A 27,991-nucleotide genomic window follows, 5' to 3' on the forward strand; every position below is an offset into this window, starting at 1 on the left:
AGAAAGAAAGAAAATGAAAAATATATGCACCTGACCAGGCTCTGCTTTTGGCTGCTGGCAGCCAGCATGGAACCCACTGCTCTGCTTATCTCCATCTGCTGCACTCGTTGTGCCTTCTCCAGTAATTAGGTATCAGCTGATTTTCCTAGTTCTGCACTATTGCTACTCTGCTCTCATTCTCTGGAGGCAAATGTGTGGGGCATTGTGCCCTGCAAGGTCCCCACTCACAGTGGCGTAGCGTGGGTTGTCAGCACCCGGGGCAAGGCAAGTAATTTGTGCCCCCTAACCCATGGATTTGCGCCCCTAACCCCCAGATGTTGCGCCCGGTGCGGCCGGCCTCCCCTGCACCTCCCACGCTACGCCACTGCCCACTCACCTTGGTTGAGCTCCATATGTGCATATATGCTTTATTTCACACAGCTCTTGAGTAACCGGTCAACTCAATCTGTGACTGCAGGCACAGATAACAGCCGTGGATCTCTGTTCATGAATTTGATGAAGTGAGTAATTTGAATTCAGGTGTGTCATTTATGTTCACAACTGAAATAAGGAAACATTGTCGGATCTTCACCCAGGGTGGCAATTTGATTCTGTTATTTTAGCCACAGCTCATTTTGGTTCACACTAAAGGCCCTCCATTGTTCTTACAGCAAAAATAACAATCCCCCGCCATGTTCTGGTGGGCTACCCAGAGCCCACCTGCCCCTTGTAAGCTCAGCACATGGGCTTCAGAGAACATTCCAGCTGTCCCTTTCCCAGATCTTTTCTGGAAGCAAAGTATGTCATTGGCATCTTTACTGGGGCAGCCATAATTTGACCTACAGGACTTATTTATTATAGATCTTGCTTGTGTATACACTTTATTGAACATGTAAAACACCAGATTAGTCCATAAAAGGGCTAAATTATTAGAGCAGGAACTAGCCACTGAGGTTAATGAAAATATAATTAGTGCTGCTTGAGCTACATGCTGTTGAAAGAAGGGTCATAAATCCTATTAATCTCTTTTTCACTCAAAAATTATTGACCTGACAGGCCACAATGGTGTGGTCTATGTGTCCATATAGAGTTGAAGGCTCTTTCTTTCTTTCTTTCTTTCCCCCCTCTCTCCCTCTCTTCCTTCCTTCCTTCCCCTCCCTCCCTTTTGAATCACATTTTCAGTTTGTGTCAAAACAGGAGGATCTGTTCTTGATACATATACTGTGTCATATAACTGTAACGCCACAGGCTGGATGTGATGCAGGTTGAAAATATATGTTTGTCTGAGAACAACCAAGAAGAGGCACCCACACTCTGCAATGGCCTCTGACCAGGCAAAAGCACACACCACCGAAAGAAATGTGCAGGCCAGGGACCTGATGGCTGAGATGTTCCTGGAGAGGAATGTCCTGGGAGCTCCTAGGATTTAGGACAATGTCTCCCAGAGTCATCATGCCTGATAGTTCCTTATGTTGACTGAAGGAAAGTGATCTAGGCTTTCCAACCTACCGATCCCTAAGTTCAAAGCTATTGCCCATTCACTGCTGCCAGGGAATGTCCTGGGACTTAGACACATTAGGATGCCTTAGGCATGTTGCCCCATACACTTAAGCATGCATTTGGGTATGTTACTGATCATTAAATTGCAACTTAATTTTCTTTGTGAACCAGTAGTGTTTTTTTATTGTAGTATATTAATTAGTACTCATTAATGATCTTTTAATCGAAATCAGGAAATGTGATGCTAAAATCATTCAACAGCCAATCTTCAAATCAAATTGGGCTGTTAATGGTGGGGGTGGAAGAAGCTGTGGCTTGAGGAAACTTCTAAAATTTCAAAGAACTCCATAAAACGTCTTAGCCCTTCTACAAAAATGAACGCTTACCATTGAATAGGTTTCAAACGAGTTCTAAATGCTTTGTGTTATCAGAGGGCAATTTACAGAATTAAATGTAGTTAATATTCAGAGCCAAGGCAGGTTGTTTCTTTGTTTACAACAAGATTGGGATTAAGAATAAAGTAAAATGAAATGCAATGGTAATCGAAAATATCTAAAATCAGTGACACAGGCACCAAGGGACGAGATTCCAGCGAGCAGACAGTGGATCAAGGGAGAAACTTTCATTTCTGCTCTGGGGTTACTAGTTGGAAACTATGGTGGCAACTTTGTATATGCATGAAGAGAGAAACATGCTTCACGTTGCACTTTTCTCCCATTAACTCTGGTCAGTATGGCCAATGGTCAGGGATAAAGAGGGTTGGGATCAAAAAATATGTGGGGGAGCAGGTGGGGGAATTTTACTCTGTGCCTTTTATGGCAAAGATAACTTCTGTCCTAGAGAAAAGAGACCAAGAAACTCACAGTCAGGCCATAGAACATCCAATTACTATTACTTAGCATGTCCCCTGGCACATCAATTGCAGCATCACCTTGTCAGTGATAGCTCCCAATATTATTTGGGGTTCATAGTGCCACCCTTTCTTTAAAGTCCATTACAACTGTTAGGTCTCTGCTTTCTCTTTCCCATGTGCAAGAAATTTCACTCTATTTCACTTTATTCTTCAGCATACCTGAAGGAGCGTCTCCACCCGCATCGTTCAACCCTGACACTGAGATCCAGCACTGAGGGCCTTCTGGCAGTTCCCTCACTGCGAGAAGTGAGGTTACAGGGAACCAGGCAGAGGGCCTTCTCGGTAGTGGTGCCCGCCCTGTGGAATGCCCTCCCATCAGATGTCAAGGGGATAAACCACTATCTGACTTTTAGAAGACATCTAAAGGCAGCCCTCTTTAGGGAAGTTTTTAATGACTGGTGTTTTAATGTATTTTTAATCTTTTGTTGGAAGCCGCCCAGAGTGTCTGGGGAAACCCAGCCAGATGGGTGGGGTATAAATTATTATTATTATTATTATTATTATTATTATTATTATTATTATTGTTGTTACCCTAGGGATTTCGAAGCAATCCTATGCATGTTTAGATGGAATCAAATCCCCTTACATTTACTGGGGCTTGTTCCCAGGTAAGAGTGCATAGAATTGAGTAGCCCTGCAATCAGCAGTGCATTCTGACAATTAGTGAAACTTAACAGTCAGAAAAATGGTACATGAATTCTTTTCTGAAGGAGGGATAACGTTCAGAGATACAGTGGTGCCTCGGGTTAAGTACGGAGGTCTGTTCTTAACCTGAATCTGTTCTTATCCTGAAGCACCACTTTAGCTAATGGGGCCTCCTGTTGCCGCCGCGCCGCCGGAGCCCGATTTCTGTTCTTATCCTGAAGCAAAGTTCTTAACCCAAGGTACTATTTCTGGGTTAGCGGAGTCTGTAACCTGAAGCGTATGTAAACCGAGGTACTACTGTAAATAGATTTTTCTCCAATTTCAGCTTGGTAGAAATTGGCCACGTACCTGCTCTCCAGTATTTTACTCTATAGCAATAACTGTTTTGTGCTCCTGGCTGAATTGCCCACTGCACCTGGCACACACAAGCCCTAGAGAAAACCAATCCTGCATTTATGTGTGGGTGATGCGGAGCTACAGTCCAGAGTTGTTGCAAGGTCATTAGGCTATTCGTCAATCTGCCTAATGAGCTACTCAGCTTTCCAGTATTCAGGTATACAGTTGCTGACAAAGGTCTCTTGCATCATGGTTAGTCACAATTGCTATTCTCACCTGACTTGAAGTGTTCCAGCCATCTGTACTCTTTTATCAGTTTAGTGCCTTCCTCAATTTACAGTTTCCCTGTACTATTAATGTTTTCACGGCCTAGTAAAGCTATCATGACAATGGTTGAATGTACTGTTTCACTGCATCATGATGATGGTGATGATGATGATAGAAGAAGTTGATATGGTTTCTTGGCATCATGAAATATTCTTGCACCGAGTTAGTAGCTTCGTTGTGCATTGCGCAAACAAAGTTCAAGCAAAACAGCAGGTATGCATCCCTTCTTTGGGCCTTTGGCATTCCCAGCTGTGCAGCAGGCTTGGCACACACAGTTCTGTGTGCATGAAGGTCTCCCTGCTACAGATGTTTGTGCTGTACACATGGAAGCCAGGTGCTGGAACTGGTCCATGCTCCCTGCTCATTCTCTGACTGAGCATGTGGGCAGAATTTGCAAAGAGAGCTCAGTCCATAGGCAGATGTCTAGATTTTATGCCGCTGTCAGGACCACTTCACCCAGTTGTGGATTTATTTATTTCCCAGAAAACCAGGCAGCCATCTGAGCTTCACAGCTCTGGAGACGATACTTTGAGGCAACTGTGTCAAAGCCTCTTTCCTGTTTCACAGAGAGGCAAAGGCTGCTTCCATGCCTCCTGGAAAACCCACCAGAGAGTTCATAAGACGCCAGCCCTGTGAGGTAGGCTAGGCTGAGAGCTGGTAGTTCAGAGACCAAAACTGTGAAACTGCACATATTTAGAATATTTCCTGCTTGTTACTTATTAGGGTTGGCAATTTTTTTTGGTCTGCTTATTTGGAAGTTTTGCTGTAAATATCAGAACTGTAGCTTCTTCCCTGTGAATGACATTGCATAAGGACATAAGAAGAGCTCTGCTTGACCAGGCTAAGGGCCCATCTAGTCCAGCATCCTGTTCTCACAACAGCCACCCAGATGTCTGTGAGAAGCCAGTAAACAGGACCTGAGAGCACCAGCACTCTGCCCCCCTGAGCTTTCCAGGAACTGGTATTCAGAGACATACCATTGGCAGATTTAGGTCAGGATGACTGGCTCCTCTGCACTGGGCCCAGGAGATGTAAAAAAATCACCTCAGAAATCTGTAAAGGAACATGTTAAGAAGCTGTCCCCCAAAGCCACCTCCACTCTGGGCAGGCTGCTGAGTTTTTTCTAAGGCAACTGGGCTTCAAGAGCTGCAACCATGTCAGCCTTCAACCCCAAATTACACCCCCACCAACCTCTGCCTTCGGTTCAGAAACGGATCCGCAGCACACCCCATCGTCCTCCACCATCACCCTATGCTGCCATGCTGCTCTGCAGATGCCGGCCTGGTCCTAGTGGCATCAGCAGATGCTTCAACTGCTCCGACTCCTCCTTCTCCACACCAACCACTGGGCATCACACCTGCAGGTGTGCAGCACCACTTGGCTCTATGCAAAGGAGGGAACTGAAGAAAGACCAGCTGCCCTTCTTTAACTGAGCATTGCCAGTTACTTTAGGGACTTGAGGCACAGGCATGTGACACAGTTTTACATATGCTAATCTATATGCCTTGATAAAGGTGAAGGTAAAGGGACCCCTGACCATTAGGTCCAGTCGTGACTGACTCTGGTGTTGCAGCGCTCATCTCACTTTATTGGCCGAGGGAGCCGGCGTTTGTCTGCAGACAGCTTCTGGGTCATGTGGCCAGCATGACTAAGCTGCTTCTGGCGAACCAGAACAGCGCACGGAAACACCGTTTACCTTCCCGCTGGAGTGGTACCTATTTATCTACTTGCACTTTGACGTGCTTTTGAACTACTAGGTTGGCAGGAGCTGGGACTGAACAACGGGAGCTCACCTTCTGATCGGCAAGTCCTAGGCTCTGTGGTTTAACCCACAGCGCCACCTGCGTCCCATATGCCTAGATACCTCTGGTCAAATTATAGTGGTGGCTCAGATGTCACCAGCCTTGCATTTTGTAGTGCGTCCAGCCACCTGTCAGAGACTGGCTGGATGACAAGGAGTGGTGGGAAGCGCCAGCCGGGGAACCCCCAAGGGAAATCCCAGAGGAGGAAGGCTCAGAAATCTGGGATTGGTAGTGGGACACAGAGGAGAGGTCAGAGAGGGAAGATTGGGAGGAGGTGGTAGATACCGAAGGGACAAGAGGATTTAGTGAACAGGAGGAACCTGTGGCAAGGAGCAGTTCAGACTCCAAGGCTGAAGCAGAGGAGGGAGGTCAAGAGATTCTGAAGCATCCCAGGAATCGTCTTCTCCTGCTGCAACAATTCCCCCCAGCCCCCGATCCAAGAAAGTGCAAGATAAAGAGGATGGAGGAACAGAGGTCAGAGGTGGGCAGAACTAGTTTGAGACTGCTTGGGAAACATCTGGGAGAGGAGGGAAGGGAAGCAGGGACCTTCAGTCCTGGCAACTGCTCTGTGGGGGCAAGACCTACTGGGAAGTGTTGCTGAGTCGTTTGCCATTTCCTTGAATAAAGAGGTAACTTCACTGACAACTGACTCTGCCTCTTCGTTCTGAGCTGCATCTGACTCCAGCCCTGAAAGCACCTTGTTAGCAAAAGTGATTTACAGTGGTACCTCGGGTTACATACGCTTCAGGTTACAGACGCTTCAGGTTACAGACGCTTCAGGTTACAGACGCTTCAGGTTACACACTCCGCTAACCCAGAAATAGTGGTTCAGGTTAAGAACTTTGCTTCAGGATAAGAACAGAAATCAGCTCTGGCGGTGTGGCAGCAGCAGGAGGCCCCATTAGCTAAAGTGGTGCTTGAGGTTAAGAACAGTTTCAGGATACGTACGGACCTCCGGAACGAATTAAGTGCTTAACCTGAGGTACCACTGTAGAAACAAACAAACAAACAAAAACTTTTCAAACTTTTTGAAAAGGTATAAGATCCAAGGCTTGGTACAAAAGACCAGTGACTTGAGCCTCCTGGACCACCCCCGAAAGCATCCCTGCATCTTCATAGAAATTAGCCAGATCATGTTTCTTGCATCCAATAAGAGCGTCTGGGTCACTCAGAGGCCTGTTCTTTCTGACTAGTATCTGCCTTACTTTCTTTGGAGCCAGGTCTACTTGTTTATACCCACAGAAGAGAAAGAAATCCACACATCAATTTTCTTTCTTCCACTAGGCTCTGAATCTGAGGGTGTTGTCCTTCATGTTTCAGCATGTTCTTAGAGAGAGGTGTAACACTCTAAATAGTTCAAGTCCCTACAAATAATTTTTTTAGCATATTTTCAACACAAACACAGCATAGGGGTCTGTCATAACTTACTCTTTCAAGCATCCACAACACTCTGCTTTCAATACAGGGGCAAAGTGCAACATAACCTTGAGGCATGCTTATTCAGAAATCAATCTCATTTTCTAGTAGCACAGCCCCAGTCATTTAAATTTCTGCATGCCATTCAGCTACAGTGTGAGAACAGAAAAAAAGGGAGAAAGATATTCTGCTTACAAATAGGTAATCTCAAGTAAGGTGGGGTGGGGGACACCATTTGATTTGGGGGCAAAAGGCTCATATGAGCTCTTTATATAATGAATGTCAAGCTTTCAATGGCCAACAAAACTTGTATAATTTCAACACCTCCACTTCTGTCTGGCAGAAGTGATCCTGCCTAGGGTGTGTTTTCCCTTCCTTTTCTAGCAGAAGACAGGGATGACTAGCCTGCAGCCAGGGTATTTTGAAGTCTTAGCTAGAATCAAGGGATGGATCCATCATAAACATTATACTGTATTGAAGGAGGAGGAGGAGGAGGAAGCCTTCAGAACTAGCTTAGCAGATGCACATCAACAGCTGGCCGTATGCACTGATGGCCAAGCAGAAGACAACCTGCAACATTAATTTGAGTTGTGAAAATAAAGCCGATTTCACTTTCCTCCAGAGACAGGCATGACTGATAAAAATTGTACATCTTTAGAATCTCTGTTCCCTGTAGTCACAGCCACCTGTGACATGGGAACCACAAGGATGCGATTGGTGGGTGCTGTCCCTGTAGATTATTCTAATGGTTCAAATCAAATGTATTTGAATTCGTAACTTTTTATTGCACATCTTGGAATGCATTTTTCGACCACATGTTGGAACATTTGTGCTCCAAAAAAAGGGAGAAAGAAATGAAATTCCATCTTTATGTTTGAAATTTATGGGAACACAATTAAAATGAGAGGGGTCCAAAGGTATCAAGATAATTACATTTTTCTAATCTTACTAAACAAGATAAATTACCTGCAGGCCCTCTTATAAAAGATGAAATCTTCATAATAAGTGAATTAATCAAGCAGCAGCTTGCTACTGCACATGCATTTATAACGGGAATGATTCAAAGAGTTATTTTATGGGGAAATTAATGGAAGCCGGCTTTTCATTCTTCTGCACCAATTGAAAACCTCAGCAGCCAGCTGCCCACTTGTCAAGAAAACAGAAAGAAGCTGGGAACAAAGATAAATAAAAACACCTTTTCCCTGGCACTTTTGAAGAGAAAAAACAGCTCTCATTTACAGCAGCCATCTGTTTGTTATTTAATATGGGTGAATTACATGCTGTAATGAGTTTGTTTCTGCATCACTCAGTGCAATGGAACACAAGTTCACTCTCATAATGTGCCGCAGTTTTTAAAAGCTAATCATTTAATTGGACACAATAGTCAATGACAAATGGAGATGTAAAAACTCAGCCAGCTGTAGAGTGAATATGTAATCATTGTGAAATCATATTATTTTACACGCATGAAAAGTCCTTAATAGTAGCTGATGTTGGCCTGCACAACGGGAACTAGGAAGGCCACAGTGGCATGATGGAAAACAGCAGTTTGGAAATGGGGGGCGGGGGGAGCCAGCCTTTAATATAATTGGGCCATATTGGGACCCAGACTTGAGCTTCCATTAGGCGAAGGCGACTTAAATAATATCTAAATCGTTTCCATCGCCTCCCTCAATTTCTGTTTACATTTGTTTTTAACGTTCATGGTTCAGTAGGTGCGATCCACTGTTTGCTGAGCTTGAAATTATCTGCTCTGTTTTGATACGATGTACTGGGCAATTTCCACTGAGCTGCTGATTTTGAACAGAACATTGTGCCCAGATGAGAGGCCAGGCATTCCTAAAGCAATATATCAGTCAGGTATCTTAGGCCTAAAGAGCTTGAGAACCTGCATCACACACTATGCGCGACTTTTTAGGAGATTAGAACTTGAGATTTGTGCTGCATCAAAATTAAGCGTTTTATGGAAGGCCTGCTCACTGAAAGGACAGATTGTGAAGCTGAGGCTCCAATACTTTGGCCACCTCATTAGAAGAGAAGACTCACTGGAAAAGACCCTGATGTTGGGAAAGATGGAGGGCACAAGGAGAAGGGGACGACAGAGGACGAGATGGTTAGACAGTGTTCTCGAAGCTACAAACATGAATCTGACCAAACTGCGGGTGGCAGTGGAAGACAGGATTGCCTGGTGTGCTCTGGTCCATGGGGTCATGAAGAGTCAGACACGACTGAATGACTAAACAACAACAATGGAAGGCCTAAAGATGATGGGAGACTTTTTTTCCTCGTCCTGTCCAGTGAAACTCACTTACTGAGTCTCCACTTTGTACCATCAACATCCAACTACAGGGAACAACCACAGGGAAACTCAGAGTGTGATGAGCTCAGAGCACACATCAATTGTTCTCAGGCTTTATGGGGGACAGTGTGGGGTTTCAGCTGGCCATTCCATTTTGTAGGATGTTCTATCCTCCCCCTTCAAGTGAAATCTAGTGAAATCTAGCATTCTGTGACAAATGAGAATGCTCAGTCCTCATCAGGCTATTTTGGGGTCCTCCCTTAAGATTCTTCTGCCCCCTCCCCTCCCCGAATCCTATCCTAAACTCTTTAAAACCCTTCCAACAGTAGCAGGTGGAGTGGTGGGAGAGACTCTCACCTAAGTAATTACCAGTTGCCATTCTCCCCTTCTTGGGTAAGGCTCTTGAGTGGTTGGTTGCAGACCAGTTCCAGGTTCCCTTGGAGGAAAATGATTTTCTAGATGAACTTCAATCAGGGTTTGGACCCAGTTTTGTCACAGAAACTGCTTTGGTCACCCTGTATGATGACCTCTGTCAGGAGAAAGACAGGGGAAATATTTCCTCCTTAATTCTCCTTGAGCTCTTAGTGGGTTTCATCACCATAAACCATTGTATCCTTCTGGAGAGGATGTCCAAGTTAAGGAGTGGCACCACTTTGCAGTGGTTCTGATCCTGCTTGGATGGTCGTTTCTAGAAGGTGATGCATGAGGAGTACTTTTTGGCCTTGTGGAGCCTTCCATGTGGGGTTCCTCAGGGTTCAGTTTTATCCCCTATGCTGTTTAACATCTGCATGAAACCGCTGAGTGGGATCATCTGGAGTTTTGGAGTGTGTTGTCAACAACATGCTGACGACACAGGCCTCTGCCTCTCCTTTACATCTGCAGGTGAGGCAGTGGATGTGCTGGACCATTTTCTTGCCTTGGTAATGGACTGGATGAGAGCCAATAAACTGAAGCTCAAATCAGATAAGACTGTTAGTGGGTGGATCCCTAGACCGGTGGCCCAGCAGCACCTTTGTCTGGACAGGGATAGCTGAAATTTTGTCATCTGTGGCCTAATTTTTTTGTCGTCTAACCTCTGGTAACCTCCCAGGTTCAATCCCTTATATCTCCAAGTGAAGCTGGGAATGTCCCTTGCCTGAAATCCTGGATAGCTGCTGCCAGGTAGTGTGGAAAAAAGTGGGCTAAATGGACCAATGGCAGCTCCCTATGTTTCTAAGAGAGCCTCTCCTCCTTCCGGAGGGGAGGGGTTGTGACCAGGAGACGATTCCCGCATCACGCAGGGGGCGTTCGGCCCCCTGCCCTCTCACCATCACTGACGCGCCATGCCCCCCCCCCCCCAGTTGAGCACCCAATTGAGTGGTATTTGGTGGTTAGGCATTGGAGTGTGTTCTTGGTGTATGGAAGGGCAAGGTGTGGCCATTGCCTACCCTTCATTTTTGGGTATTCCATTAAAGGAATACGGCGGTCATGGATCCTGTCCGATGCCCTGTGTGGCGGGGGGCCATGGCACGACCCCCGGTGACATCAGGGGAGAGCTTATAGTTGTATTTGCATCAACAGGCTCCCCCTACTGGGGGTTAACCCCTCATTCAGACTCACCCCTCTCTGAGTGGGTGGAGTCAAATTGTCAGTGGTCACATGCTGTAATCAATAAAGTTGTGGCCTTTTATTTTGCCCATTAACCTAATATACTGCGTCCTTGTGTCTTCATTCCCCAAGCAGGGATCGAGTCCTCGAATCACAATCACAGCTTCCATTTCAATTTCATGCATTGCCCAATGTATGCATCATTCCAAACAAAGAATACATCTGTTGACTGGCCATTACAGGCATATGCACTTCCCAACTGACATTACCCTTTTGAACACATTCTGCAACATCTTTGGGAGACTATGGTTTAGATTTAGGGTTTCTTAAACTCAAGTGAAGTCTGTTACGAATTGTATGGCTCATAATTTTTTAACGAAGTCTGACTACTACATCAGAGGAAGAAGAAAAAAACCAACCTGTGTTGATTAAACGTTTCAGAGGCAGCAAACAGAGTGGAATGATTTGGTATTACCTAGAATTAAAAGACATCCAGGAGTTTTCCTGTAAAGCGACATACCAAAAGCAATATATATTAGAAAAAAGGCATTTGAGAAAGGATTTATATGTGCAGAGAGAGTAACTTGAACATGCCAGACCGCCACCCAGGAAAGAAGATAAAGAAAAAATATGCTGTAAATTAAGAAAACATTCCAAACATACTTCACAAGTACAATCTGGTGGAAACAAATTGTTCTGTGTGTTTCCAGCAGTTGATTAACTGCGAAGTAAGCAAAGTAAATCATACGATGCTCACCTCTAGAAAAGCGAGAAATTAACCAGAGGACAGAAAAACAAACAGGGAGGTGGAAAATACACATAAAGCACAAAATTAGTAAAATATAATGTAATAAATGTAGTTAAAAGACAACATGAACTGAGCACTATGAAAGTCATACCATCATGTATGCTCATGGAGACCAATAAAATATTTGGGTGTTTCATAAACAAATATGTTACACATTCTTGATGTGTAGGGCTCATGAGAAAGAGAATTAGGCCACTACAAATGAGCTTGGATAGGTAATATCACAATGGTAAAATTTATCGGTTGTGATTTTATTAGTTGTATTTCCCCCCTGCCTTTTCTCTAAGGAGATCAGGGAGGGTTGTGAGGGTCACTCCCATTATTTTATCCTAACAACAACCCTGTGAGTAGGTTATGCTGAGAGAGAGAGATTGGCCCAAGGTCACCCAGAGAGCTTCATGGATAAATGGAGATTTGAATTTGAGTCTCCAAATCTTACAGGATGTTCACACATTATGCTGGCCACAGGTACAAGCTGTCTCTGTGCATGTGCAGAGGGTGTATTTGTTTACATGTACCATTTATTTCTATCGGGTACACAGACTGTACATGCAAACATAACATGTAAGTTATTTGTGCACCCAGGTACACATTTTTTATTATTCTGTTGCTTTCCTCACAAAAGTGATTCAAAGCAACTTACAAAAACACAAAAACACTAAAACCAAGTATAACAAACAACCAAACACCCACCCACCCTAAAAACAGTGGTATACAAATAAAAGACCACACCACTAAAGGCAGCCACAGATTGAATAGAGAAACACAAAAATGTTAAAAATACACCTGAACACTGGGTTAGATTGCCCTGGTCCTGATTCATACATAGACATAACATTGCGCAATTTGTAATGTATAATGCTCTTAATTATTTTCAAAAATCGCTAAGTGTTATACATAAAACAATGATATACATTATCAATAATCCCTTCCCTTCCCTTGTGCCTTTCCCCTTTCTGTTGAATATATGCTATTAAAGTGACAGAACAATCACAACCACAACTGCTTGTGCAACAAATATCCCTGCTTTGAATTCTTGCTTTATCTCTAATGTGAGCAAGTATATACAGGCTAAGCATTGAGCATTGTTGAATCAGAAATGTTGGACTGTGTTACATGAAGGGGCCAGAGGCTTCTTCAGAAACTGAAGGGAAGAGCAGTGGGCATCACTGATCACTGCTACTGGGAAGCAGTAGAAGTCTCTTGACAGGCCAGGCCTGCATAAATACTAGGAAGTTTGGCTTCTGCCTTTGCATGGTCAACAAATGCAAAGAAGTCCCCTGAAGGGACTCTTGAGATAGGAAACAGGTGCTCTGGGGTGGCATTTAGGTAGAGCTGCCCACAGCCCCTGCTTATATTCTATATACTGGTCAACTTTGCTCCACTAAACATTTCTGTCCCATGAGGTGTAAATGGGGAAAACAGTAAATGATGGCAGCTTCTCCCTGGAACAAAAACAGAATTGGGAAACTTAGTTTGGGTTCAGTGCTGAGTAATCATAAGAGGCCATCTTTTAAAGAAATAAATCATTTATTTATTTTTTGCAAACGTGGGTTCAAACAATGCTGTTTAATAAAATGTGTTTTGTGCTAGGAACTAATTCCAATGAATACAATGTGTATATATCATATACACATTGGGTACACAGTGAGCAGGGCCCAGATTCATTTCTGTACAGTGGTACCTCGGGTTACCAACACTTCAGGTTACAGACTTCGCTAACTCAGAAGTAGTACCTCGGGTTAAGAACTTTACCTCAGGATGAGAACAGAAATCGCATGGCAGCGGCGTGGGGACAGTGGGAGGCCCCATTAGCTAAAGTGGTACTACAGTGGTGCCTCGCAAGACGAAAAGAATCCATTCCGTGAGTCTCTTCGTCTTGCAGTTTTTTTCCGTCTTGCGAAGCAAGCCCATTAGCGGCTTAGCGGATTAGCTCTATTAGCGGCTTAGCGGATCAGCTGATAAGCGGCTTAGCGGATCAGCTGATAAGCGGCTTAGCGGATCAGCTGTTAAGCGGCTTAGTGGATCAGCTGTTAAGCGGCTTAGCAGCTTGGGGAAAAGGGGGGGGGGAGGAAAAAAACCCCGCAGGAACTCGCAAGACATTTTCGTCTTGCGAAGCAAGCCCATAGCAAATTCGTTTTGCGAAGCACCTCCAAAACGGAAAACCTTTTCATCTAGCGGGTTTTCCATCTTGTGAGGCATTCGTCTTGCGGGGCACCACTGTATACCTCAGATTAAGAATGGTTTCAGGTTAAGAACGGACCTCCGGAACGAATTAAATCTGCAACCAGAGGTACCACTGTATTTTGAAGGGCAAAGCCACAATGGATATACACTGTTGCTCCCATGGTCAGTGCCAATGTTGCTCATAGGCAGTGCAACATGCGGCTGGATGAGGGAGGAGGTAATATACACTGCTGTTGGTCATTCAGATTTATGCAGCCATCAGGGCAGGAGCAGGCATCCACATGGACCCCTTTGTCCTCTTCAGATTTCCAGCAGTTGCACAGCCCATCCTTGGCCTGGTGATGTTGGGTTGATGTAAACTTAACTCAAAATTGGATTTAAGATTTCTCTGGCTTATAAATAAAGAGAAGAGTTGTATTTTATTGTGCAGAAGGAGATGGGGCAGATGATTCCCTTCAAGATTAATATATACCAGTTAAACAAAGTCATATTTAAAGCCAGACATTTCTACATCTGCTGGAAGTATTGCCCATCATATTCACGAGAACAAAGAAAAACAAAATTCAGCTTTTCTCTCTCCTATAGATAAAGTGGTACCAACACCCAGAATGCTAAAAAAATCCGATTTGCTCTCATTTGGTAAGTTGTATGATTGATGTTGAAGAGTGTGAACTGAATTTCAGCCATTTCATATGTCCCTAGCTATAATGAAGTAATGATATAGACTCCAGTAACTTACAGGCTTTCTCGTATATTTGAACATCCCATAACTTACTAGCTCCAGAGGCTACCATGAGTTATATCACAGTTCTGTCCTATAGTCTCCAGAACTTGTAACTCACTATCAGCTACAAGCAATTTCATTTATTTAATGTTTTTGTAGTCTTTTGTAGTCCTTCCCTCACCTTTTTTTACTTTCTCTTTCTCTCCTCTCTCTGTCAAACACACACAGGCTTCTGAAAAGTGTGATTAACAGAAATATGTTTAACAGGTTGCAGAAATGGATGTCAGTTGACAAAACCAGAACCTGCAAATGATTCAGTAGCATGGGTTCAAATTAAATAGTAACTTGAATTGTTCTAAAGCCCTTCTCATGGTTCTTTCTTTGGACTTGGAATAGAGAGCCCTTCAAATGGAATATTCTTTCAAACAGGCCTTGAAACAGAAGACTGTTCTCTATGAAGTAGGACATGATATATAAGCACCCTAATGTCAAAACATTTGCGTGTGTAGGTCCCCAGGCCACCCCTCAAATAACTTCACACATAACACGTAATTTAGTTTTGGTTTGGGGGCACTATTTTGGCCACAACTTTATTAAAATACAAAATCAGTGAGTGGTTGTTTAGACATTGGTTATGACTATCTGTCCCCCCGCCTGGGACAGAACTGACATCCCGAGGTCCGATCGGTAGCCAGTAGAAGGGAAAGTCAAACTTGGGGGTCATTTGAGCTAAGCGTCGGACCCACGCCGCTCTCCCCAGCAGCTCCCCGAAAGCTTGCCGGCCCGGCCATATGACAAGGATTCCCATGACAGGGATTGGGCGGCCCTGGTCCCATGACAGGGATTGGACGAAATCATGGCAAGCCCCAGGATTCCTTTAACGGAATTCCCTTCAGCGCAATAGGAGGGGCAGGCACAGCCTGTCCCGACCCCTCCACCACAGCATATTATAACCAATGCCTAACCGCAACCTTACAAGTTGTGACAAATTGCTGAGTAGTAGGCAAAAACCAAATGGCACAGCCAATCACCAAATGGCAAAATTCCTACTAGGCCCCTGCGCCAAGGCAGACGACCCCATGACAGGCAAAGCAAGGTCAACCGGAAAAGAGGGCGGGCGGGCGGGTGATCCGATGCACTCTGCAAAGAGAAAGAGAAACCAGAGTGCCCCAATATTTAAAGACTATGGTCCCACCCACCCAATTTGCAACATACAATTTGCCTCCGGAAACCTGGTTAGCCAATCACAATGCCAAGCAACAACTATTAACCTGCCTGGCAACAAGAGGCCTGGCCCGGTGGCCCACACCGCAACACGTGCTCTCATTTATTGGAGAACACGCTTTGCAGAACCAGATTACCTTGCACATTTAGTCTTGTTTGGGGGAAAAAATATTCAACTACAAGCCTAAAACAGGTCGCTAGCCATTTTAACTTGCATTAGTCCATATTACAATGTTTTAAAAAAGAATTCCATATTGTGAACTCTAGTTTATAGCGGGATGTAGTAATGGATCTTTTTTCTAGGAGAGAAATTGTATGAAATTTTGCTAGGTGAGCAAATTTGCATTCCCCCCACTTAATAAAAGCTTGCCAAATCTGTGAACCGTGATGGAAGATATTAATTAAAGTCCATGCACAAATTAAGATGGGGAGGGGGGAAATCAGAGCACCAAGAAATAAATTAAGGAATCCTGTAACATAAAAGCAGCTAGGAAGCCCTGGAGTATTGTGGGAGTAATAAGCACAAGAAAAGATGACCATCACACAGGAGGAGGAGTGAGTGAACCAAAGACAAGCTGGCTCTAAAGGAGAAAAGCTTGAAATGCTGATTTCAGGGTCAGTACAAATTCCTCCTGAACTGGGTGGAAGTAGGCCTTCTGTACCTTTTGTGCCTTTGCATTTGTGAATTGAAGACTGTTTCTTCTTCAAGGTGTTCCGTAAAGAGAAAGGAAAGGGTCAGGCAATTGACCTCACACCTCAGGTACTGTTATCCCAGTGGCGTGCAATAGGTAATATATATTTTCCCAGAGCGAAGATGACAACTTCTTATTTTCAGGGTCTACACTATTCTCCGGACAGTGATCCATGAGACAGAAATTCAGTTTTTGCCGATTCCAATATGAACTGATCTGATTTGTATCTCCTGGATGAATGTGGAAGCTGTAATGCAGTTGTTCCCTGGCTTTCATAATTCTCAAATAACCCAGTGCTGCTATGTTCTCTCTCTCTTTCTCTCTCTCCCCCCATCCCCCATCCCCCTTATGTTGAAATGGAATGGAATGGAATGCATGCAAAAGGTGACATGGCTTGGAAATCAATCTTTCCACCCACCTGTATAATAAAGTTTGCACCACCCTGCAGCAAGAGCTTCACATCTACAGAAAACACACACACAGAGTGCATAGTTGGCATGACATTTGAAGTCCCACAAAGGTTTAATAAAAATATGTGAATGATTCCTATTGCATGCAACTTGAAAATATTTTTCCCCTTGCATGCAAACATTTTACCATACCCTTGATTAAAATTTGGAATACCTTTAGGCTAAATCTAGCTCCCAGACTTCCAGTTGATCGTTCCCACCCTATAGGATTTTCCAGATCAGCCTGGACAGCCAGTTAGTCTGATACCTTAGGCAACTGTTTTCTAAGTACTGCCTCTATGCTTGGGGAAGCCCTGGTTGGCCTTGGAACATTATTAAAAAAAATATGCAGTGATGGAAGCAATTATTCAAAATGATTTGCAAAGTCTCTGTTTTTGCCATGTAGGAACAGTGCTTTTGAAATTTTTGGATTTTCTAAATGATTAGAAAGGTTTCTTCGTTTTTTAAAAAGCGCATCCTGATTCAAAGCACATTTAATTGATGGATTTCAAGTAGAAAATTCCAAGATTGGGCATGCAAGATCACCCACATTTAGTAAACTCACATTGTTATTTGAATTCAGTACAGCACCACCTATGGATCATTGGAACCATTAAAGCACTTTTGAATATGATTAATTTGAATGTTTAACTTTAGTAGCTCAAAGAGTGATGATCATTCTCACTGAAGTCCACAGCTCCTCAGATATTCAAATCAGAATTTTTACTTGTTATGCAAATGTGAAAACTTTTTGTACCACATGGTTCATGCCCATTAAATAGTGCTTTCTGTAAGAAAACACAGAAATAGAGATGTACAACCAAGGTGCACATTTTTAGTGCTTTGAATTACCACCAGAACATAAAAATAGTGTGTATTGCTTTACTCTAATCAGACTCATTTTTATGTGACTGTTGAAAGCCCTTTTACATTCCTTTCTAAGTCTGGAAGTCTGTGTATAAAACTGGTTGGGGGGGGGGGAGCAAAGTGAAGACACCTGCTGGCTTATAACACAAATACTAAAATATCTTAGAGCCTGCTGAAAGGCGAATTGGAACAATATGTCATTACTGAAGGCTCACTTGCAAGTTCTAATGTATTATAATGAAAACAGTATGACAAACCTAATGAGACAGTGAAGATTTGGGTAATTGTTCCTACAATGTATGGTAACTTTTCCAGCCATTATTGGCAAACATAAAACCTAATGAGATTTTATTAATTTAAATGCAGTACATCTGCAAAACATTTCCTTAGCTGCATTCTCCTCTGATAATCGTCCTTTCCACAAAAGCATGATCCTTTTAAGTTAATTGTTCTCTGTTGTATATTTTGTCTAAACAAAATGTACAGAAGACCTGCTACAAATACACATTAAGCACAATGTTTACTTTTGGGATAGATATTCCTCCCAATTTGATCTTCCCTTCTTCCTTCCAGAAACATTTCACAGATCAGTCATTATGAATAGTATGGCCTTGCTGTATGTATATATAGTGGATGGGGAAAAATCTGTTTCTAGAAGGGGTCTGCTAATCATTTTATTTCCAGTCCACATCACCTCACATGTTCACTCACAAGCCCACTTCATTTCCACATTAATCTTCAATTTTTAAAGAAATCAATGCATTAATAGGTGCATTTAATACTTTTAAAAATGTCTACGCAGAACTAAGTCCTGATGAATTAAACGTGCCTTACCTATCCCTGGTAAATTGAGTTATGATTGCAGCTTAAATATATTTTCCCTTAAAATACTCCTTCCTAAGTACTATTCTGGAATTCATTTGGCTTGTGCTTCATTGATATGAAGGACCTTATCTTGTGTGTGTTTTGTGAGTGTAACTGACATGTTCCATTATATCGAAGTCACTTGAGATTCCCTCAAAATTCCTTGGATGATGATGATGATGATTTATTGAATTTATATACCACCTTATGCCGCAAAACTTGCTCCCCAAGGGGGACAAGGAGAGATGTCCTCCAAGCATTCACTAGTTTTATCAAAATCTTTTGAGTTTTGGCCTCAAAAAGCCTCAGGAACTTCAGCTGAAGAGAAAAACCCGTATCTCACATGAGTTTCGAATTTAAACATCTCAGTAATGAGCCACTACCCAAATTATGCCTAGCATAAAATATCAGCAGGATCTATAACGTTTTTGAGGAACAAGAGATCCTTCAGGGTATTATATCCCTGGGTAAGCATATGCATTGATTCTGAAGAATGACAAAAATATTTAAATACAGAATCAATTTGACCACCAATAACATAATCATGCTGGCACGTCAGCTTTTAACATCAGTACTGACATATTGGCCTCCCATGTCAGCTGCGTCAGCAGCACAGACAAAGCCTCTTGTTCATCACACCACGTTGGTTGATGTGTTGGTAAATCTCATCCTTATAATTTATTGAGTGAGAAGAGTTACAGCCTGCCGTTCAATCAAATGATCCTCAAGGCAGCTTTGGACCAAGTCAGAATTTTTGGCCAGCTGGCTGTTTGGCTAGAGAGGACACCCTTATTGTCTGCTCCAAACTGCATGGAATGGGACGATGGCTTGTTAAACAGGTGAATTGGTATGACTGGTCCCTTTGGCAGGTAGGTCCATGGATGGAAACAGGCCAGCTTGATGACCTCCTTAAGCACCTTGCAGGTGATGGGTGGCTCCTGAGATCTGCAGCTCAGGGTTTTAGGACCAGGGCAGGCACAGGCTGCCTTTGAGACTCGCCTTCAGTGTGAGGATGGTTTTGGAGGCATGAGGAATTGCCTCTCCTTATCCCAGCAGTGGCTTCTTGCCCTTACAGCTGCAAGCATTTGCCTGGAATTTGGTTATTTAGTTCCAGCACAAATAACTTTCCTTTTCACCTCTGCACCCAGGGCAACTTATAATTTCCCAGTACTGCAAATCTTAAGGATGGCCCGTGAAACAGTTTCTTCAGTTGCCATACTCATAGATCCGTGACGGAGCCTTGGTTCAGCTGCAGAATTGGGCTTGTCCGCACACAGCACCTGTTTGCATTAACATTTCCTCTTGTCAGCAGGGCTGGCCATGTCAGTGCAACTTGCTTCAGGTGGCAACATGGTGTGTGTTTGTGTGCGTGGTGGCAGTGGAACATGATTGCAGTAACTGGTGTTTGAATGGCACGGGAAGGCTTATTAAAGTGTTGGCCATAGCAAGGGTGAAGGGGTGATCATTTGGGCTCTGCATCAGGCAGCAAAATGTCCTGAGGGGGCAGAGCTTTTTGGATTGGGGTGACAATTTCTGGGGTAATCAATGTAGTGCACTCCAGGCAGGCCTGTGCAGAAGTGAGGGGCAGTTGGGGACACTTGCCCTGGGCATCAGAGGGTTAAGTTGGATGGAGGCCCCTGCTAGGGACTTGTTGCTTTTTTGTTTGAGTTTATAACTTTATTCTAACAAGACTCCCACTCCCATCAGTCCCAGGCAACATGGCGAATGGCCTGGAGTGATGGGAGTGGTAGTCTGGCAAAATCTGAAAGGCGCTATGTTGGCTTCCCTATTATCATAATTGGGCCGTATTTCTCAAATATTTCTGAAAACAGGTAGAATTCCTGAAATATTTCAAAGTGTGTTAAGTGCCCCATCCTTAAACATTCACTAAATAAAATCTATTTCTGGGAAACTCAATCTTACTATAATCACTGTCAAATTTATGATAGGACACTCATACACTCTTGCTAACATTTATCTGAAAACCCACTCATCCAACTAACTTTTATTTGTACCTAATTTTCTTCCTTGGTATCTTTCATTTCTGGTCAGCATGTCATAAAGGGATGACAGGAAAAGCTTTGACTTTGTGAGCCTAGATGAAAGAACATTTCTAAATGAACTCACCCAGAAGATGGTCGTTTCATAGTGCTAAAAGCAATGGAGCTGTCATGAAGTTCAAAAATTATATTGGCTACCCTCACAATAACTAGAATGAGAGCCTAACCACTTACCCCTCAAATTGTGCAGGACACATGGAATTTACTGTGCTTTAACAATGACTGTAGCAAACAAACTGGCCCAAATTTAAGTTCTCTTAGTCTCTTACTCTAACCTAGAGGCGAATTTAAGGGAGTGTGGGCAGGTTGCCTGCACTGGGCGTCAAGCTGAAAGAATACTGCAGGAGGTGCTGCAATAATGGAAAGCAAGAGGCAGGGGGTGCCACATTTTGGCGTTGCACAGGGTGTTGCTAAAATGTTAAAGTCCAAAGTCTGCTACTGCTAATCGGCTCTGGATCCATTCCAGTCCGGCTTCCGCGCTGATCATGGGACCGAGACGGCTCTGGTCGCCCTAACAGATGATCTCCGCAGGCAGCTGGATCAAGGCGGGTCGGGGCTGCTGATTCTTCTAGACCTGTCAGCAGCCTTCGACATGGTTGATCACGAACTCCTGGACCACCGCCTTGCCGACGTGGGGATCCAGGGCACAGTCCTTCAATGGCTGCGCTCGTTTCTCTCCGGTCGGGGACAGAGGGTGGTGCTTGGGGGGGAATTGTCATCCCGCCACTCCTTGGTGTGTGGAGTGCCCCAGGGTGCGATACTCTCCCCGATGCTTTTTAACATCTTTATGCGCCCCCTCGCCCAGCTTGTCCGGAGTTTTGGGCTGGGCTGCCATCAGTATGCTGATGACACCCAACTCTATCTGTTGATGGATGGCCACCCTGACTCGGCCCCAGACACACTGACCAGATGCTTGGAAGCTGTGGCTGGATGGTTACGTGGGAGCCGGTTGAAGTTAAATCCTTCGAAGACAGAGGTCCTCTGGCTGGGACGGGACGATATGGGATTGAGGGGGCAACTCCCATCTCTAGCGGGGGTGCAATTAGTGCCAGCACCGTCCGTTAAGAGTTTGGGTGTAATCTTCGACACCTCCCTCTCCATGGAGGCGCAGATTGCAGCTATAACAAAGGCGGCATTTTTTCATCTCCGCCAAGCTAAGCAGTTGGCTCCTTACCTCTCTCGCCCTGACCTAGCCACTGTGATCCATGCGACGGTCACCTCCAGACTGGATTATTGTAACTCGCTCTACGTGGGGCTGCCCTTGAGACTGACCCAGAAACTCCAGAGGGTGCAGAATGCCGCAGCGAGACTCCTTACAGGGTCTTCACTGCGAGATCACATTCATCCGGTGCTATACCAGCTGCACTGGCTCCCGGTGGAGTACAGGATCAGGTTTAAGGTGCTGGTTTTAACCTTTAAAGCCCTATACGGCCTAGGACCCTCGTACCTACGGGACCGCCTCTCCTGGTATGCCCCACAGAGAAACCTACGCTCGTCAAATAAAAACATCCTGAAGGTCCCAGGCCTCAGAGAGATTAGGCTGGCCTCAACTAGAGCCAGGGCTTTCTCGGCTGCGGCTCCAATCTGGTGGAACGCTCTGTCACAAGAGACTAGGGCCCTGCGGGACCTGACATCTTTCCGCAGAGCCTGCAAGACAGAGTTGTTCCACCAGGCCTTTGGTCAGGTCCCAGCCTGACTCCCTCCTCTGGCAACCTGCACAGAATTTGCTCAACGGTTGCCATTAATTTGACTTTAATTAATTTTTATAATGGAATGTTTTTAGAATGTTTGATTATTTGATTATTTGATTATTTAATTGTTGTTAGCCGCCCTGAGCCCGGCTTCGGCTGGGGAGGGCGGGATATAAATAAAATTTTTTATTATTATTATTATTATTATTATTATTATTATTACTGCTCTAACCTACCTTACAGGGTTTCTGTGAGGATAAAATGGGGAGAAAGGAACATATACATTGTTGTGAGCTCATTACAGGAAAGGCAGGATATAAATAGAATAAATAACTAAATTTCAATGACTCAGAAAGAGTTTTGGCTTTATCTTCTTCTTCAATCACTTGTAGTCGAGTAAGATTGTCTTCCATGAACACAGTCTTAACAGTGAGTCCGTAAGTGACTGTGGAGACCAATTCTGGAGCCACACAGCCTTACACAGTGGGGACATAGGGTTCCGGGGGGGGGAGTTGATCACAGTGAGGGTTTGCCAAAACATGCCTTCTTCTTGGCATGTTTCTCCCTTTCATCCTGAGTTTGAGCGTCTTCAAAGTCCATGATGCCTTTGGTAAAGGCTGTTCTCCAATTGGAACGCTCGCAGGCCAGTGTTTCCCAATTGTCAGTGTTTATACCACATTCTTTTAGATTTGCCTTGAAAGAGTCTTTAAACCTCTTTTGCTGACCACCAGCGTTATGCTTTCCATTTTTAAGTTTGGAATAGAGCAGTTGTTTTGGGGGATCCTGAGCTGACTCAGTCCTATCCCCGCCATTTCCTTGAAATGACCCATTTTCAGGCTGTCTGCCAGATTCACCACACAGCAAGCAGAGGAATGACTTTGCTTAATTCATCCCCCATACCCCATAGCACCACATAACCAGAGTTTGGACGAAAGCCTGAGATCATGTAGCAGTTATGATTCATTCATTTATTTAAGCTATTTATTTGCTGTGTCTTTCATAAAGCAGGGAAGCTCTCCAGCAGCTAACCATTATAACATGGATATATGAAGAGATGGCTGCCTAACTGAGTAGCATGTATTGCTGTTTTGCCAAATTGTTCAGTTCCTGTTTTAACTTCTCTTGTTGACTAGGGCTATTTGAAGAAAGACCCCCTAGGGTATACAGTACATGTTTTCTTAATAAATACATAAGTAAAATTAATACAACATATATTAAAAACACCCATGGTGGCATCTAATATCATGGAAGTGGACTTACTTCCATGCAACAAAACTTCTCCTCAACCTGCATATACCTTGTGCCCCCTACAAATCTGCTCTGGAGGACTGTCCATGGATTTTTCTGGAGGGTGGGGGTGGGGCTTCAGGCCATTCCACCAATGGTGTGCATGTTGGGATTTTTGACTATGTACAATCTGATGCAGCTTCCCACAGAAGCAATTAAGGAGTTGGCCGAAGGCAGAGGGAGTTATTCTGCCCAGAGATATGGGACCTTGGATACAACTCTGCTATTGGTTGAGGTCTCCATGTAGGCATGATAACTCATGACCTTCCTTGTTGGTTAGTCAGTTGGATTGTGTGTGTTCTGAGAGTCGTTTGGAGTTTGTTCAGTGAGAGAGTTAAGATCTGTGTCTGTATACTGTATATAGTAACTTATATAAATAATGTAAATATTATGTAAATAATAAACACCTCTAAGTAACCATGTTACTGGTAGCAGTGTCTTGTTCCTGCTTCATCCTACCTGCTTCCAACTGATTGCTTCTGGACATCTGCGTATGCTCTGCTATATTCAACTGGGTCTGGCTAAGATCCTGCAACAGGTTAAGGTTGTGAAACATCAATAGTGCATTCAACTGCTAAATGGACACCTTTGGATTTCACCCCCTTAAGCTTTAGTTTTCTTAACAGTGCCTAACTCTTTAGGATTATGGCCACTAACCATAGTGCAGTTATCCCACCCACAGAGAGGCAATTCTCAGAGTTCCCAGTGTCAAGGGATTGATTGTGAAAACACTCTTGAAATTGTAGCTCAGGGAGGTGAATAAGAGTTGCCTAATAGCTTTCAGCACCCCTAGGAAACAACAGGACCAGTGATTCTTTGCCATGGGAAACCATGGCTATTTAAAATGGTATGATACTGCTTTAAATGGATAATGTAGATGGGGGAAGAGTTAGCTGATGTCCCTGTTCAGCAAACTGGTGGACTTTTTTTGTAAACCACTTTGAGTTTTGTTTATTTGCTTTTAACAATCAAGCAGTGTTTAAATTTTATGAAATAAAAAAATAAAAATAAAATAAAATATGTGGCGGGCAGCACTGTTAATTATGGGATGCTAATTGGTCTGTATGCAGGACACACATTCCTACACTAGTTGTATTACCCTTCAGAATCCCATGGTGCCGTATTACAAATTGATTTTGAAAGTCCCCTAAGTTTCAAAAATGGTTTGTCACGTGGTATAGGAGGTGGTTTTTGAGATGAGGGTCACAGTTTAAGAAATCACAGTTGCCAGCTTCTTTGCTGAGCTGAACTATCGTATTGATGAATCGGAAATAATGGATATTTATCTCATAAATACCACTGCTGATCCACATAGTTAATCCTTACTGGTAAATGTATGTGTTTCGCTCCATATCCCTGTAGACAAATTCTACAATGATAGCTAAACACTGGACATGTCTTTTGTTAGAATAATATTTGGTAATACTTATTTCCATGACCTTTAATAGAAAGTGATATAGTTTGATGCTGAATAGATTTAACCCACCTAAATCAAGAGCAGATGGTTGCTTGCCTCAACCAAGACTTCAAAAGGGAAGAAAAATTCTTTCCCCATTTACTGTGAGACCTCTCATTCCTAATCCACATGCTGTTTTTATAGTAGTAGAATAATGTGTAATAAATTCATAGATTAAACAGCACTCTATCCAAGTATAATCAATCAAAAATGACAGCTGATTGATTTCTTTTGTAAATGAGAATATACTTATTGTTTAATTGATTTCAGCATTCTCCAAAAGGTGATTTGAAAGTCATAATTCAAATGCAGCTTAGCTGTAGTTTTAGTAAGATTTTTACATAAATAAAAAATGTTACTTTTGACAATGCTGATCGTTTCTTCCTTTCTCTTTTTTTAAACTCTGTGACAAGGACATTTATAAGACTCATTTAGTCTAGAAAGGATACTACAATTTGCATGTTCATCAAGAGGTTTATGTTTTAAAACTCCAGGAACATTTCCCACTTAGATACATCCTGTTAAAGCATAACTTTGAATGAACATCTGAGTGTAAGTTATATCGTTAGGAAAAGGAATCTCCCTTGGGTCTTGTGACTGTAGAATTTAGGTACCATAAAAAGCAAGAAACAGATGGCAAAGCAACACAAAAGCATTTTAAAATAAACATTAATACAAGTTGGGATACACATCTTATTAGGAATGCAGTTTTAATCATATTAACTGTTGTTGACATTGCTACTTCAACTGCTTCATGGGGCTTGATGGAGAAAAATCCCTAATTAATGTGGAATATGATGCATGTACAATATTAACATATATTATTTACTTTAAAAGAGTCCTTTTTTAAAAAAAAGATAGTACTACATTGCGTTCAGAAAACAAACTCAATAAATATTTCCAATTACTCCCATATCTTCCATCTGTTTGTTGCAAATGCTTTGCCATTTTCTTATTCAAAAATATTCCAGCAAGGTAGTCTTTAATTCTTTTTCAGGGTAGAATGCTACCATTCAAGTCAATGAATAACCATTTCAACTGACAATCTAAGCATGCCACAACAAATATCCTGACCTGAGAGACACTGGATTCAGACCTTTACACCTGGAGCTCTGGTATGCTCTCCACTCCATGTCTTTGCAAAATGGTTTCCCTCATTTATTTCAGTGACATAAAGACTGCATCACTTGTCAGCAACAGACTCTAAAGGCAGCCCTCATTTTCTGTCAGATTTTTATGACTGTTGGCATTGTAAAATTCTTTTCTTTACAACAATCACTTTGCCTTGACTTATGGCACACTGGTTTCGTTAGCCATTTTGAATAAACCAGTGGAAAGGCAAGATATAATTTTTTTAAAGAAATAACTTATAAGCATTGAAACTAATGAGCACATGAGTTACTCCATCATCCGTGTGATGGAGGAACACTTAACATGCATGTGAAAGACCCAGTGTGTGGATATTGAAGTCCAGGGGGATTCCGTTGATTTGTTTTCAACATTACCCTCAGCTTCATGTGGTAAGGAAGTAAGGCCTCGTTTTCTTTCCTCCATCAAAGCTTCTAGTGGGGTTGCAGTTTTGTAGATATCACCGGGGAAGCTTCAGCAACCCTCTCTGTGCCAAGTGAAGAGAGTTACGGTAGGCCATGACAGACTAACAATGCAAAAATGGCTCTCAGGCATCTCAAGTAACATATAAAGCCCCCTTCATTCTGCACAACGTAGATCAGCAGTGAGACCCATTGAGCTGAGAGGGGCTTACTTCTGCATGCATGTGCAGCCCCTATTCATCTATATCTATCTAAATATAAAATAATTGAGATAGTTAACACTTAAATCATAAACTTTGTCACAACTCATATCAAGTTGGTATTGGTCAACTCATCATATTAATACTTTTGTCACTAATGGCTTTCCATATATTCAGGAAAAAAATGTGTTCTGGGATATATAGATTAGATTAGATGACACTCATGGTGCTTCACAATGAATTACTGGGGAGGCTGAGATTTGAATTTAGTATATCAGAATGGGAAGATAGTGTATGTTTGCAATCTATTTCTCCAAGCTGCAACAAGATTAAGATTACAATTTTTATGAAATATTGATGCCATTGCTGAGACACTTTTGGACAATTCAGAGTTAAAAATGAGCATGTTATTTGCATTAAAAAACATCTGTATACATCTCGAAGTGACAGGTGTGCTTATGCACTGCAGAAATGTGCCTCTGAGTGACAGGAGCCTTGAAACGTTTATGTGTTTAGCTCCCAGTATCAAGGACATGATTTAGTAGGAAGCTCTCATGTTAACACCATTAATAGCATCTTCACCAACATTTATAATCCCATCCTAAAGAGGATCATTTCCTTCTTTTTTTGAAGTGAGAGCAAGGTTCCCTTAGCCTTAGCACACGACTTTCTGCTCATGCTATTGAAAGTTAAAAGGTATCTGGTTAAAACAGTCATTCCCAAGTTAAAGAAACAGATTAATTGATGAGAAGTTCTGCATTGAAAACATGAAGGAGTATACTTTTTCTTTGTTTCTTTCCTATGGTAGTTGTTGTCATTGTCGCAAAACCCTGCTTGCATTTTATTATTAAAATGAATGTCAACACACAGAAAGGTATGTTCACGCTGTCACATTGCATCTGAACTTTGTTTTGCAGGGAGAAGCCTTCGGTGATTTGATCACCTGTCAGAAGTGTCTCTGTGAAATGTCTTGTAGAGCCTTCAGTTCTTTTCCCGTTACCATCTGTGAAGCAAAAGAACAAAGCCCCCCTTGCCAACAAAGTATGCCGGAATAGAAGAATTCAACAGACATTCAGGTGGGGGCTTTGCTGTCCATGTGGAAATCTTCTGCTATCAATGCTGCCCCCC

The 27,991-nt window shown here is 43.0% G+C and overlaps 1 long non-coding RNA gene across 2 annotated transcripts; it reads left to right on the forward strand.

The window, feature by feature from the left end:
- Positions 1 to 7: 7 nt before the first annotated feature.
- LOC310675414 lies at positions 8 to 27,991 on the forward strand. Of its 2 annotated transcripts, none has more exons than XR_014510125.1 (3): positions 8 to 129; positions 421 to 500; positions 2,547 to 2,700. It is a non-coding gene; the product is annotated as an uncharacterized lncRNA (long non-coding RNA). The 2 variants fall into 2 exon arrangements; XR_014510126.1 differs by lacking the exons at positions 8 to 129; positions 2,547 to 2,700 and adding exons at positions 26,111 to 26,228; positions 27,781 to 27,991 and having other exon boundaries at positions 458 to 500.

Source organism: Podarcis tiliguerta (assembly GCF_965153285.1).
Source record: "Podarcis tiliguerta genome assembly, chromosome: 4".
NCBI classification, from domain to species: domain Eukaryota; kingdom Metazoa; phylum Chordata; class Lepidosauria; order Squamata; family Lacertidae; genus Podarcis; species Podarcis tiliguerta.